We start from the raw sequence: 16,313 nt of genomic DNA on the forward strand, positions 1-16,313 counted from the left end.
TCCCCTGCTGGCCTGATTGCCCCCACCTTCCCTCTCCACTGGCCTGCTCACCCTCAACTGCCCCCCTGCCTGCCTGCTAACTCCAAATCCCCCCCCCCCCCCCGCGCTGTCCTGATCACCTCCAACTGGCGCCCCTGCTGGTCTGCTTTCCCCCAATGGCTCCGCTCCCCATCAGCCTGATCACCCACAACTGCCCTCCCCTCTTGGCCTCTAACTGCCTCTACCTTGGCCCCGCCACCATGGCTTTGTCCAGAAGAACGTCTGGAAGGTCTCCTGGAAGGTCTCCCAGTCTAATTAGCATATTACCCTTTTATTCATATAGATAGAGGCCTGATGCACGGGTGGGGGCCGGCTGGTTTGCCCTGAAGGGTGTCCCAGATCAGGGTGGGGGGCCCACTGGAGTGCCTGGCCAGCCTGGGTGAGGGCCTGATAGCCGTTTTCAGGCTGGCCATGCCCCCAGGGACCCAAGCTCCCAGCCTCTCCTTTTATTTCTTTTTTTTTCTTTTTTCAGCGTCTCCTTGAGCGGAGGCCAGGGTGGGCTGGAAGCAGGTATCTGGGATTTATTTATTTTCTATAATTAAAACTTTATAGGCTTGAGTGGAGCCCAGGGCTGGCCAGGGCAGGCGGGAAGCTTGGCTTCCTCCATCTCCAGGGTCAACCCAAGCCTCCTGCTCGCTCCAGCTCTGTGGCTGCTGCCATCTTAATTGGGTTAGTTTGCATACTCACTCCTGATTGGCTGGTGGGCATGGCTTGTGGGTGTAGCAGAGTGGTGAAGTGATGGTTAATTTGCATTTTTCTCTTTTATTAGTGTAGATTATTATATAAGGCAACTAATTGCAATAAATTTAAAATTCCAATCTTTGCAGGAGGTAGTCAATCAACAATTCTCTCTCATCATTGATGTTTCTATCTCTCCCTCTCCCTTCCTCTCTGAAATAAATAAAAATATATATGTATATATATGTTTAAAAATAAATAAATAAATAAAATGATTGTCTTAAAAAATTTTCAATCTTCTTGGGAGGTAACTTGGATTAAAGGCAATAAGAGCATAAGCTTCTATATCATTACCACTCCTCACCCTAAAGCATTATATTTCAGGGGTTGTTTAATAAATTATACAATCCTTACTTTCCAGATTTTTTTTTTCTGATCTAAGTATAGGCCAAGTATAACATTAAAAAAAGAAGCAAGCATATTTCTATCAACACTGGAATCTACAGAATGTGATCATGAGCAAGAGTCACAATAAAGATTTTTAAATAAGTCAATATGTTCATGGTTAGCAATTTGAAGAAGCTCTTAATAATCAGACTATAGATGACTGCACACTTTCATAGAAAAACGAGTTATTAGACAAATTGAAAAATGAAGGAAGCCACATATAGGTTTAATTTATTCATTTTTGATGCAGGCCTATGGAGCAGAAAAGACAAACTATAATTTCTAATAAATGGTAGCAATGTGTAATATTTTCAAGAAACCATGACTAAATGAATCTGTGCACTGTAGAATATATATTAACATGTCAGGTGTTGCATAAAGAATAAAGAGATATAGTAAGTGTCTGTGTATGTGAAGAACAGACAGAAATGAATTAATGTGGATGTGTAGTTCACACTGAAATATTGAAAATGAGTTTTTTATTTAAAAATATATTTGTATCTAAAAGTGACATTTATCTTTCATCTACACCAGAGTCAATGTTATGAATTACTACCTGTCTTAAGAGAAATTTTTAATAATCATGCCAAATATGTGATCATATCAATGTTTTATAAGATAAAAATATTTTGTTAAATGAATTGGAAGAATAATACCAAGTAAAATAAATTGTTTTTTGCTAATGGGCAATGTTTATCAAAAGTGTAATAAGTTAAAATCATAGATTTGACATTGTAAAAAAAAACAATATAGAATATATGTCCCAAGTCCTTCATGTTTATAATCAACTGAAAAACATTTTAACTTTAAAAATATTTTGACATTCAAAAGATAAAATAAATTAAAAAATTTGTTACAAGCTAGGTCGTGTTTATTTGCAAAATGAATTTCTATTATATCACATTAGGGTTATTGAAGTAAGCATTTCATTCCTAGAATTAATCTACCTAAAATGCAAACAAAATTTCAATTGAATAAAATTAATTCTTCAGTTGCTATGGAAAACTTGTCATACTTTTATTTTTTTTTTTAGTTTTTCAGTTTCTTTTTTTTTTTTCTAAAGAAACATATTTTAAGTAATGCTAGTTTAACCAATGGAGAAAAAAACTTATATCAAAACATACGATTTCCATTACAGACTAGAAGGCTAATATTTAAAAAAAAAATAGTTGTAGGGCAAAAAGTGTGCTTATGAATGACAGGCGTCATATGATCCCTTTGCAGCACAAAAGCATCGGACGAGATCTTTTACTCCATCCGTGACCTTCTTCATCTGTGAGATTTTAATAAATTCATAGAGCTTGACACTCAGTCTTCAGATGAAGGTATATCTACGCTTCTTAATCCAGGTTTCCAGACGGGGAAACCACATGATTCGGAATCTCAAGTGGGATTTATGCCTCACCGTGTACCTATCCAGCGTTTCCCAGAAGCCTAAGAAAACCGGTCTGTCCGAGTGGCGTTTGCAAAGCCGAGCTCTAACCCTGTTACGTCCCACTTCTGAATGTTGGGGTCTAGAGGAACCTCATCATATTTGAGATGGAAGGCTTTCATTTTTGCAAACATGTCAACTGGTGACCCATCACGCAAAAGCCATGGCCACCGTTTGAACTGCCACGCGGGGGACCCCGCAGGAAGACGGCCACGACCCGGCCCCAGTCCTGAGGCCTAAGCGTCAGAGGCTGGTCTACGACTCTGCAGGGAACCGTGAGGCTGGGCGCGGTGCCCCTCGGCTGCACCGGTCTTTCCTCTGTGTCAGAGTTTCATTTTCTCCTTGGCGGCCCTGTGTCTTCTTTTCATCCGATGGGACACATGTCAGGTCCTGCAGAAGGTCCTTTGCATTCAGCATGGTTATGAAGGAGGTGGAGGTGGCAGGGGTTATGATAAAGATGTTTGAGAACCTTTCTTCTGATTAGGGGAGGTCTTGCTTGAGAAACCGGTCTCGGTACTGGCTGTGCCGGGAGTCTGAGTCTTCAGGGTCCTCCCACCCTCCGTCACAGACTTCAGCGTCATCCCATGGCAGGTGCCCATCTGTCAATTTTGAAACCTTCCGTTTCTTCTTTTCCTTTGAATCTTTCCTGGTCATATATGTTGTAGGCAGCTGGGTTAGGCTGGTTGGTACACAATGTGGGAGCCACAGGGGCTCGTCGCTGTTCAGGCGCACGTCCTTCTTCTCTGGCTTCCACAGGCTGAAGAATTGCACAAATGTCCCTGGAAAAGGTCTTCCCTTGCTCTGTAGGATAGTTGTCCGTGTCCTCCACACTCCCTCTGTCAACAATACCCCGGTCACATCTACCTCAACGCCCACAAAACTCCTCTGTTTGCGAGCGGTTATGTGATCAACTAAGTCAGTCTTGATGGTGGATCATTTCTTAGCCATAACTTTGGCTTTGATTGCAGCAACTTTTCCCACTGACATAGCTTCGGACAAAGATCTAATTTGTCCGGTCTGGACAATCCCTTCTTTGTGACCCTCCAGGCGGGCAGCGCGTCTCTCTTCATCAAGGCGCACACACTCTTCATCCTCAGTTCGTGGTTTCTTTGCTTCTGCTAAAACTTCATCTGTAGCTCCTTTGACTTGAATAGATTGCTGAATCCCTATTTCTAGACGGGCGCTTCGGTCCGTACTTGCCAACGCTGATGCTTTAGGAGCTGGAGAAGGGATTCTAGTTAAGTGGCTACGGCAGTTATTCGCTCAAACTTGGGTGGGTGGCTGAGACAAGATGCAGCGGAGTCCATGATGTGGGTGGCTGGACGAGATACCTTGAAGGAGAACAAAGAACATTTTCTGAAAGAATGGATGATTCTGAAGATTTGGCTAGAGCAATTACAGTTGCCACAACTGACTTCATCAGACGCCCTGTGGAACTGGCACAGGTTTGTGAGGAAAGCTCCAGTGGAGTTCCTGGGTGTTTAGCTGGCGATATTTGCTAGAATTATGTTACAATGCCGTATAGGAAGTTAGATATGAGATTGCTAATGTAGATGTAATTTTCATACTCAAAGCATGATATTGTTTATAATATTCTAGAGATGGAATATCTCTAGATATTCTATCTCTATATAATTCTGTGGTGAACTTGCATATTTATATCTTTTTAGAAAGAGACACGTAACCAACAGTTGACATCAGTGATAAAATGAGCATTGAAGATAAAATAGAAAGTTGTTCTGAAAGCATTGAAATAAATAGTTAATACAAATCTCTAGAAGTTCTTTCAAGTTCCAATTTTAAGGCAGATAAAAAATATGATTGGATATGTCTGGCAGACAGCAACTAATATCTGACTAGTGAGTGTGAAGGGCCTGAGGAAAGAGTAGAATGATAGGTGTGGAAAACTCTCACTTTGTCAAGAGATGTATCAACTTCTTTCTCTTCTGTAATAGAAATGAAATTACCAACCAAAAGAATAAAAATAATTTAGAGCATATGTGTTTGAAGGATGAGTGCAAAGCTAGGCAGAGCTCTAGGACAACTTTGGAGTATATTAAAAAAATTGATCAAGAAAATGAGTGTGTATCATGCAATCTGAAATGCCTAGATTTGAGCTTTTTAAGTGAAATTATTTTTATTCCAAGAAAATTCAATCTTATGTGTGTTAAATAGAGTTCTAAGAATATTTTCCTTTATTTATTAAGGCATTACATATGTATCCTTATCACCCATTTGCCTCCCCACCCCCATACTCATACCCTCACCCCCCCTGGTGGCTGTGTCCATTGATTAGGCCTATATGCATCCTACAAGTCCTTTGGTTGATCTCTCCCCCTTACCCCCACCCTCCCCTACCTTCCCTCTGAGGATTGATGGTCTTATCAATGCTTCTCTGTCTCTAAATCTGTTTTTGTTCATCAGTTTATATTGTTCATTATATTCCACAAATGAGTGAGATCATGTGATATTTATCTTTCTCCAGTTGGATTATTTCACTTAGCATAATGCTCTCTAATTCCATCCATGCTGTTGCAAATGGTAAGAATTCCTTCTTTTTTACTGCAGCATAGTATTCCATTGTGTAGATGTACCACAGGTTTTTAATCCACTCATCTGCTGATGGGCACTTAGGCTGTTTCCAAATCTTAGCAATGGTAAATTCTGCTGCTATGAATATAGGGGTGCATATACCCTTTAACCTTTCTGATTGGTGTTTCTGGTTTCTTGGGATATGTTCCTAAAAGTGGGATCATTGGGTCAAATGGGAGTTCCATTTTTAGTTTTTGAGGAAACTCCATACTGTTTTCTACAGTGGCTGCACCAGCCTGCATTCCCACCAGCAGTGCATGAAGGTTCTTTTTACTCTGTATCCTCACCAGCACTTGTCATTTGTTGATTTGTTGATAGTAGCCATTCTGACAGGTGTGAGATAGTACCTCATTGTTGTTTTGATTTGCATCTCTCAAATGATTAGTGACTTTGAGCATGTTCTCATATGTCTCTTGGCCTTCCTTATGTCTTCTTTTCTTAACAATTAGCAGTTGTGTGTTTTTTATATCTGTGTGTATGTGAGAGAGAGAGAGAGAGAGAGAGAGAGAGAGAGAGAGAGAGAGAGGAAAAGGGAAGGAGGGGAAGAGAAAGACAATGAACCATAGAAATCTAAACTAAAAACATCAAAATACATTTTTTTCTATTAAAATAAATTAATTATAATTCTATAAATTTTTTATGTAATGCCTTACTGGTGTTTCTTAACTTAAAACTTATTTTTTTTGTGCATTCTGAAAAGAAACTCATTCAAATAAAGTAACCTACATAAAATTCTGAGGAAAATTATCTGCACATTTTAACATCATATTCCTTAAGGATAAAGATAAATGAGATTTTGTAGGAAGCAGTGTTATACAGAAGAAAAGTACTGCCATAAGAATTTACCTCTTGTTTAGACATTTCAGGGTTTTTCTGACATATGAGTTGGTGCTCAGTCCTATGTTAGATCATTGAGCAGGTATGGATGACAGTGTTGAGTTTGCGCCTCGGCTACTTTTGAAAGGCAGCATTATTTTCCTCATGGATTAACCTATTTCTACACAATTGGTTCCAACATCATCTTTGTTTATTATTTTTATAATATTTTACTTACAAAATAAAATGTAATTTAAAGAACACAGTTCAGTGTTCTCAGGAATTTCTCTTTTTGAGACTGGGTTGGTACATCACAGATTTCTGAACCTTCATTGCCTAAATTTTTCATGATGAAATCTGTGATTCTCTTAGCACTTATCTTATACCTACTTTGTTTATTGACCGATTGATTTTAGAAAGAAAGGAACAGAGAAACACAGAAAGAGAAACATTGATTTGGTGTTCAACTTACTTATGCATCCATTGGTTGATTTTTATATGTGCCCTGATCAGGGATCAAACCCACAACCTTGCCATATTGGGACAATGCTCAACAAACTGAGCTACCCAGCCAGAGCCTCTTATGACTACTTATGTCAGGCAGAAAACCAAAAGAATATATATATATATATATAAAAGAACAATAGGAAGAGTTAAATTCTTTCCTCACATTTATTGTGGATATTTCCCTAAAACCAAGTTTACATAAATTGTCAGTGGTTAAAATTCTGAGAAAAATTATCTGCATATTGTAACATCATATTCCTTAATGATAAAGATAAATGAGATTTTGGGGAAGAAATGGTTGAGAAAAGAGTGCAGTAGAATGGTTTTCTTAATAGATGCTCATCTTTCTTCTCAGAAGTTAATTGTCTCTTTGATAATTAAAGCTTAGTGCATTTTATTAATCCCATCATGAAAATGTTGTATATAAATTATGTTGTAATTAGTCAATATTAGACCATGTAGGCTGCATAATTTAGGCTTAAAGTTTTAACTAAAACAACATTTCCAAACTGTGATGTGCATCATTCATTTGTGGACTTGATAAAAGATGCATGCTGGAGCACTGCTGACTCAGAATCTTTGTTAATAGGGCAAGCAGATAAAAAATTAACCTGTGCCTGGTGTGACTCAAAAACACACACAAACATGTTAAATTGTAAAAGCAACTGAACGGAAATAGCTTGCTTCATAACAAGTTTAAAAATCATACTCAATGGTGAAAAACTGAAAGGTTTTCCTCTAAAATCAGGAATAAGACAAGGTTGTCCACTCTCGCCACTCTTATTCAACATAGTGCTGGAAGTCCTAGCCAAGGCAATAAGGTAAGAGAAAGAAATACAAGGCATCAATATAGGGAAGGAAGAAGTTAAAGTGCCACTTTTTGCAGATGACATGATTCTGTATATAGAAAACCCTAAAGACTCCACCAAAAAACCTTTAGAAACAATAAACAAATACAGTCAAGTTACAGGATACAAAAATCAATGTGCAAATATCCATTGCCTTTCTGGATACCAAACAAAACTTCTGAAAAAGAAATGGAAAAAAAAAATTCATTTGGCAATTGCACCCAAAAGAATCAAATACCTGGGAATAAACTTAACAAATACAAATTTAGCTATAGGCCAGTCAGTGTTGCTCAGTGGTTGAGAGTCAACCCATGAACCAGGAGGCCACAGTTTGATTTCAAGTCTGGGAACTTGACCAGGTTGCTGGCTCAATCCCAGGAGGGGATATACAGGAGGCAGACAATCAATGATTGTCTCTCATCACTGACGTTTCCATCTCTCTCTTCCTTTTCCTTCCTCTCTCTGAAATAAATTTAAAAAATAAAAGATTTTAGCTATAATGGATGTCTTATAATAATGCCCAAATAGTTTGAGGAAGTTTCCTCTATTTCTTTATTGCTGAGAACTCAATCATGAATGAATATTGAATATTGTCAAATTCTTTCACTTCTTCAAATGGTATGATCATATGGTTTTTCTTCTTTATTGTTAATACAGCAGATTACATTGATTTTTTATTGTTAAATCAGTTTTGCATTCCTGGGATAAAACTAACTAGGTTATGAAGTATCATCCTCTTTTTATATGGCTTTATTGGATTTGATGTTGTTTTGTTGAGAATTTAAAAATCTATAATCCATCATCATGAAGGAAGATGATTTGACTTTGGGTGGCAGACACACATGCAATATACAGTTCATATATCATAGAAATGTACACTTGAAACCTGTATAATCTTATTAATCAATGTCACCCCAATACATTCAATTAAAAGAAAGATAAAAAGTAAATAAAACAAATAAATACCCTCATTCATAATTTAACACTAAAACAAATTTACTGTTGTTATTTTTAAATAAAGTTTGAAAATAAAGTTAAAAGTCTTGCTCTTTAGAATGTAACAACAATGGCATGTGTTTTTGCATTTTACCTTTATCCTCAGGATGTTGAGAGCAAAATGTAACTAATGTAATGTTTTCCCAATGGATCTATTTCATCATTTTTCCACCCCAAAATGGGCTTTTTTTTCACTTTTGTTGTTGTTATTACAACCAGAGCTGCAGCATTGGGAGGGACTGGAGAATGTGAATGATTTTCACTGAACTTGGACCTAACTGAATAAAAATGTATTGACGGGAAGTGGTAAATGGCACCTAACATAGAACAAGTTATATTTCCATTTACCTGGTTGAAGAAGCTTTGATTCATGACTTCCTCAGACCAGTAAACACTTTTCAGAGCAATCTACCCATGTGTGGTAAATAGTTAATGTCTTCTTGCCCAAGATCAATTTTTCTTCTGTTCACACCTTATTTTCCCTCAAGAAATGGTCTCTTCTCCAATCTAATCCTACTTTATTTATGTGGAGCAGGTGTTTCCAGGATGAGTATGTGATGCAGGCTTGGCCAACGGAGCATTGCATTTCACTTTGCTCAGAAACGCTGGTTCAGGTGCAGAAGTATGAATCCATCAAAGGCAATTAGAATTGTGCCAGGGATTTTATGGAGTGACCAATAGAGATATGTCTTTATTCCAGTTTTTTTAAAAAAACAGTATGAAAGCAAGTCTGGAGATTCAGGAGCCTGTAATTGAGGCTCTTGTGTGCACTGTATATATGAGAGTAAATAAAACATAGAGGAAAGTAGAATGAAAAGCAATGTAGCAATACACACAGATAGAGAGAAAGATAAATTGGACCCTCGTGACATTATCTGAGCCCTGGAATTTTTAGAGACTGAAGAATATTTTACTTCTAGGCTTTCAGTTAAATTATCCAAAAAATGTCTTTGTTTTTAGGGTGCTTACACCAATCTAAGTTGGATTTTTCTGTCATTTGTAGCCCAAATTTTCCTCATATGTCATATAATTACTTCTGGTGCCTGATTTCATAAATAAATGTTTTTCAAACTTGCATGACCATAAGAATCAGTTGATATTTATAGAAATTCAGATTCCCAGATCACTCCCCTGGGTAGGGGGTCTGTTTTTAGTATGGGTTCTGTTTTTAAGTATGATCCAGCGATGAATAGTAGGATCACAAAGTATGAACATTATCATATCTGTAAAATAAGAAAAAAATCAATATGTTCTCACTTGCTGAATATTATACAATTTTCTGGTTTGCCTGGCATACCAGCACACAGCCACATAATCATAAAATTTTAAAGATGGGAGAAATGGTAGATATAATCTGGTCCAACAGCTCATTTTTTCACTGTAAAATTGTAGCCGAGAAAAGAAAAGTAACACACAAATCCCATCGAGCGTTAGTAGTAGAAAAAATACTACATGAATCTACTGCTAGCTTCAATTTATTTTATTACCAACAATCATATTTCTAAATTTAAAAAGTCATTTTAAAAGTACATAAATAGCAGGATGGTGAAAAATCTACCTTTATTTTTCTTGGGTATAGAAAATTAACTAAAACTGTAAGTATGTCCTAAATTTTTAACATAGTTCATTGTGAGTGAACATTAATAATTTGACCATTACAACAGTAATGCATTCCTTGCTACTTAGACTATAAACACACTAATTGATGTTGTGATTTTATAACTATGTTCTCTAATGATTATATACCAAGTATTTTATCCTATACCAGAGGCCCGGTGCATGAAATTCGTGCATGGGGGAGAGAGGGGGGCCTTCAGTCCAGCCTGCACCCTCTCCAATCCGGGACCCCTTGGGGAATGTCCAACTGTTGGTTTGTGCCCGCACTTTTAACAGATGACAGCTCCATTGTTATTTCTTTATTTTCATGCTTAAACCCTTGGAATTAGTAGGTATTCAAAGTGTGTATACATTTTGGGGAGGCACCCTGTATATCTCTAGTCAGCGATGAAAGGAACCAACTGTGGATTTGGAACCCCCAGACAGGGAACCTCGCTCACTCCCCACATGTCTCCCACTGCACTTTCCACCTTCGTGGGCAGCGGGAGAATCAATGTTTTCTCTCATTAACTGGGAAAAGCATGTCCTGTCATCTGCTGCCCGGCAGGAGTGCGCTAGGCCCCAAGCAAGCTAGGCTCAGTCAGGGCAGCCTTCGCTCATGGGTGCCAGCACCCAAAGTGCACATTCCTCCTTTGCAGTCACGCTGGCTATCCCACCGTTTCGCTGAGAGGACGGAACTCCTCCCCTCCTATGAGTTCCCGATCTTGAACACTGACCAAAGGCACCTCAGTGAGGGCCGCCCATGCCTAACAGGGGTGTCTGTCTGCACCTGCTCCCACCTCAGCACCTGCATTAGCCCCACGGAGGTGATCTCGTTGCTTCACTGGCCTCCGCGGGAACAGGGCATCACCACTCCACCCTCTCACTGTCATCTCACAGGTGCCCACACCCAGCACCCAGAACACTGAGACACTCTCCAAAGGATATGAGCATGCCAGAGAGGATGCGGGCACATCCTGTGGGGGACTTAGGAATGCTGGGGTTGATGGAATTGCGGTGGATGGTGGGGGGGAACTTGTGTGCACCATGGTCTGGGACTGTTGCAGGCGCACGTGGGTGACAGTGCACTGGGGGATGTTCACACACCAGGGAGGGAGGAGAGGATGCACTCACCGGAGGCCTGCAGCTGCTCAGATCCACAAACCCCCGTGGTGCAGCCAGGAGGACATCAATCTGGCCTGCCAGGGTGGCTGTCCCTGCAACCAAGGAAGCCAAGCCCCCTGCCTGCTCTGCTCCGGCTGCTGCCATCTTTTCCACATCAATTTGCATATCCCCTCCTTATTGGCTGTGGGCACCACCATCTTTATCATGAAGTGACAATCAATTTGCATATTACTCTTTTATTAGCTAGGATAATAGAGATGTAATATGCAAATTGACCATCATGCCCTCACACAAGATGGCCACCCCCATGTGATCAAAGATGGCCACCCCCAGGGGGTCACAAGATGGCCACCACAAGATACCCAGCAGGGGAGGGCAGTTGTGGGAGATCAGGCCATCAGGGGAGGGAAATTGGGGGTGACTGGGCTGGCAGTGGAGGGCAGTTGTGGGCGATCGGGCTGGCAGGGGAGGGAAGTTGGGGGCAATCAGGCTGGCAGGGGAGCAGTTAGGTGTTGATTAGGCTGACAGGGGTGTGGTTAGGGGATGATTAGGCTGGCAGGCAGAAGCAGTTAGGGGCAATCAGGCCAGCAGGCAGGTGAGCAGTTGGGAGCCAGCAGTCCTGGATTGTGAGAGGGATGTCCGACTGCCGATTTAGGCCCGATCCTTGGGGATCGGGCCTAAACCGGCAGTCGGACATCCCCCGAGGGGTCCCATGGAGTGGGTGCAGGCTGGGCTGAGGGATAACCCCCCCCGCCCAGTGCACGAATTTTGTGCACTGAGCCACTAGTTTATAATAAAATATTAAGAGCTATTACTGATGAAAGGATTGTAAGACTAGGTAAATAAATCATTTTGTATTATTAATCCAAGAATTAACACACAAAAAATTGCTTGAAGAGTCCATTGGTCCAAAGGCAGTTGTCCCAAATAATAAAGTCATTAAATTGTATACACTGAATAAGGATTTTTCAAACTTATTTTCCCAGTGTTAAGTAAAAACTGTAAGTAAAATACAACAATGATGGCAGCTTACAGAACATTAGATTTTTAGGAAAAAAAAGGCTTTTTCACATTATAAAATAAAGCATTTAAAACTGATCATCATCATGTTTTCCTTCCCTTTTAGTATGCAGGGGTCCAAGTTGCCTCTGCCCAGAATGTGCCACCCTGGCAGGCAGGCTATTTGAGATGAAAATATTTAAAGCCCAACACACTCAAGAAAAACAAAAAAACCTATTCAGAAAAGGAACCTTAGCATGTTCTTTTTATTATATTTAGCATGTATGAATAAAGTGTTGCACACAAGGAGGATTCAAGCAAGCCTGTTTGTTAAAGCCACTCTGTGTCCCATTGTTTCTGGGTTGCCAAGCAAGAATGTGTTCACCATGTGTTTGCTTTCCTCATCTACCTATAAATTTTCTACTTTCCCTTTGAAATCTCTGATCCCTGCCTCTCTCTTTAGTCCACAATGGCATATTAGCCTCAACTGCCCAATGCATCCTTGGGTCTCATATTGTTATGAAATCCCCATATGTACATACACAATACATTTGATCATTTTCTCCTGTTATTTTGTCTCATATTACTTTATTTTTCTGCCCCCACAAGTAGCAAATATCAACCTCATTACCAGCTCCAGCTGGAATTGTTAAAGCCTTTCATTAATGTCACAAAAGGTGATATTTTAAACTATTTATTGCTACCTCAAAATTCCAATGTTCTTAAAAACATGTAAGTTATTATATACATAAAATGAGACACTTTCATTGCTTGTATAAATAATTTTCTCAGAGTATTATATTTATTATTATGCTGAAATGTATATGTATTGACATAAACAGTACAGTAACATAAATTTACTTCATTCCTTATATATTTTTTCTGAGTATAATTTTTTAAAATAATTTATTGATTTCAGAGAGGAAGGGAGAGGATGAGAGACATAGAAACATCAATGATGAGAGAGAATCATTGATCAGCTGCCTCCTGCATGCCCCATACTGGGGATGGAGCCCACAACCCGGGCATGTGCCCTGACCAGAAATCTAACCATAACCTCCTGATTCATAGGTTGACACTCGCCTATTGAGCCAAGCTGGCTAGGCTCTGAGTATAATTTTAAGGGCAATCTTGTTATCTATTTATAGTGAAAATAAGCAAATACTCATAGTTCAGAAATAGATTTGGGAAATAAATAGAAGTATTTATGCCATTGTACAATATTAACATTTTATTGAAATAAAAATAGAAATAATATAAACCACTGTATTTCAAATTTGGTTGTATATCTGAATTAACATGGATGCCTTTCAGAACAGCAGACTCTGCATTCTAAACTTATCTCATTGGACTCTTATGAAGTTGTGCCATCGATTCTGTATTTTTTATTTTATTTATTTCTTTTTTTATTATTATTATTAGTTAAGGTATTACAAATGTGTCCTCATCCCCCCGATTAACCCCCAACTTCCCCCCTAAAGGATCATCAGTTTGATCCTCACCAAGCTCCCTCTGTGTGTTTCTGCATCCTGTATAGAGGAGGATGCGGATAGCAGCATCCTTTTTTACATTTGGGGAAATTACACACACTTACCAAGTCCCTTTGTAGCAATCAATGGTATAAATGCTCAAAAGATTGCCTAACTAAGATACGTTTATATATATATATATTTTTTTTTTTCAGTTAAATGACAACAGCAAAAAATAGTGTTGATTAGAAGCTATGGTCAATGTTGTTTTTTAAAAATGATTTCTGATGTTCAATTTGGTTGAAAGATGTTTTATTTAATCTCTAATGTCTATGCAAATGTGATCTAGTTTCCCAGAATGGTTCTATACCTTTGTACCTACGAGAATCAAAAAGAGGGACAGGCAGTGTAAGAGCTTCTTAATATGGTTTGTTGAAGTGCCTTTTAATAAAGTGCAATTTTCGTTCTGTGCTTTTCCCAAAATCGCCGCATCAATTTGCATTATTAAGGACTGAAGCTAGAGACATTGACTACATTTTTATGTGGTACTTTCAGTTCTTAGGGGCTTCAACTTCCTACTCTCTCCACTGTCTGAATTTCAAATCATCTTAAAAATTGATAGCCTAATTTCAAGTGTTTTGATTTGTTTGGATTTGTAAATCTTTGTGAGACATCCAGATAAGCTGCCTTATAATGCAAATTATGGTGAGTGGATTTCCTACTTCTAACGGGTATTTCTACTCACTTCCTTGAATGAGAAAAGAAAATAGCTCATGTATTTATATATGTATTTATTTTGAAGGATGTTTGTTTCCCACTAAACTATATCTATTATTATGAGAAATTACATATATACTGCTAGAGCCCTAGCCAGGTGGCTCAGTTGGTTGGAGCATCATACAGAAGACCAAAAGGTTTCAGGTTTGATTCTCCATCGGGGCACATGCCCATGTTGTGGGTTGGATCCCCAGTCAGGCACATGTTACTCTATCAGATTGTTGTTTCTCTCTCTCTTTCTCCCCTTCCTTTCTCTATAAAATGAATAAAAACATATCCTTGGGTGGGAATATGTTAAGATATTAGTTAGCATATAACATATTTATTTTCTCCCAGCAAGACGTATATCTCATGCACTATGATAAAAGCAGTAGATATGCCTTTTTGTTACCCATGGTATTAACAGTTACTAGCTTCCCTAATTTTTGTTTCTTGTTTGAAGTTGTCCTACCCATGGCAAGATGTCTTGTACCTGTAACCCTTATCCAACAATTGGCATCATCATCGTTCTATCAGTGAAACAAAGCGTCTCCCAAATTTAGATATTGTCCACTAGCAATTGCACGGCACAAATGAGATTTAAATACCATAGATCATTGGCCTCTTAATCCATCCCTTGTGTTTTCTAAAGCATCGTATTAATCATGTCACTTCTGTGCTTAAAATTTACAAAAATTAGCCTCCAGATTCCTTAGTCTGGTATCCAGTATCCTAATGACCTAGCCCCAAAACACAATTTATCTCTGCCAAAATAAATTATCTTACTGATCCATTTAGTGAAGAACTTTTACTAATTGTGAACTATTGTGGTTTTTTTTTCCTTTACATAGCACTTATGTTGTTCTACACTCTACTTCTGCTATCTGCACATTATATTGACTTCGTATAGCTTAATTATTCATCCTAGTTGTATTTGTCTAAAGTTTTTAGTCTCTAGAAACAAATTTCAAACATACACAAAAATATTATATTGTACAAATATTAATCACATACTTACATATATAAATAGAATAACATTAAGGTGTTAAGAAAACATTCCTGCATTAAAATCATTTGGGAATATAGTTTGTACCAAAGCTCAAATAACAAGTTCCAAAATATAAATATATATTTTCAGATAGTCATATCATACCTATAGCAACTTAAAATTTTATTTGTTTTTTAAATCATTTTAATTAAAGAGTTGAATTTCCTCTGAACTACTAGAATTTCCATTGCATTTCTTCCAGCGCAAAAGTGACAAGAAAGAGATTTAAACCCAATTAAAAATAAAGTTTATAGACTCAGGCTGAGCCTATGTGTGCCTAATTGAATCAACATGATCTATAGGTTTCAGTGGGGCCAATTTGCTAAAAAGAGCATGATTCTCCCAGTGACAGAGAAGCTATAAGTGACTGTCCCAGATGTTGAAGATCCAGTGTGTATAAATTACAGTAAATTGGGTCTACAAAACCATTCAGTTGCAGATTGATCTACCACAGCAATGTTGTCTGAGCCAAAGATTTCTGTTCAACTCTCTCAATCCCAGAGGACCCAATATTAAAATAAAATTTGTTCTTCATGTTGTAATGAGCTCTTGAATTAACAACAACAAAAATATGCATAGCTTTATACTTATCAGTGAAAGATAGAAATAAATAAAGAATAGAGAACAGGGAGAAATAGTAATGGCTAATGGAAAAAAGGATTATAGTTAGCAAGTTGCAGGGAAGACATTAATTAAAGAATCAACAGATCAATCCTTACTTGGTAAGAATAAATAGAGAAAATTGGGACTAGCAGAGAATGGCCTCATATTATACAAAAGTATAAAACTAGACTCTTTATTCAACTCTACCACTTATTAGTTTAGTGACCTTGTTCAAATTATTTAATTTTTATGGGACTTGGTTTCACCTAATTTTCTGGGGCTTTAGTTCCTACTTTGAAAAAAAAAAAGTAGCTGGTCTTTATAACATCTTCCTTTTATAAGAAACTCAAAGCCTGTTTATG

General features: G+C 38.2%; 1 pseudogene; it reads right to left on the reverse strand.

Moving 5' to 3' along the window:
• Positions 1 to 2,479: 2,479 nt before the first annotated feature.
• The window catches only part of LOC132238857 (parafibromin-like), a 109,097-nt pseudogene continuing 95,263 nt past the window's right edge, over positions 2,480 to 16,313 (reverse strand).

The sequence above is a fragment of the Myotis daubentonii genome, chromosome 7, assembly GCF_963259705.1.
Source record: "Myotis daubentonii chromosome 7, mMyoDau2.1, whole genome shotgun sequence".
Lineage (NCBI taxonomy): Eukaryota > Metazoa > Chordata > Mammalia > Chiroptera > Vespertilionidae > Myotis > Myotis daubentonii.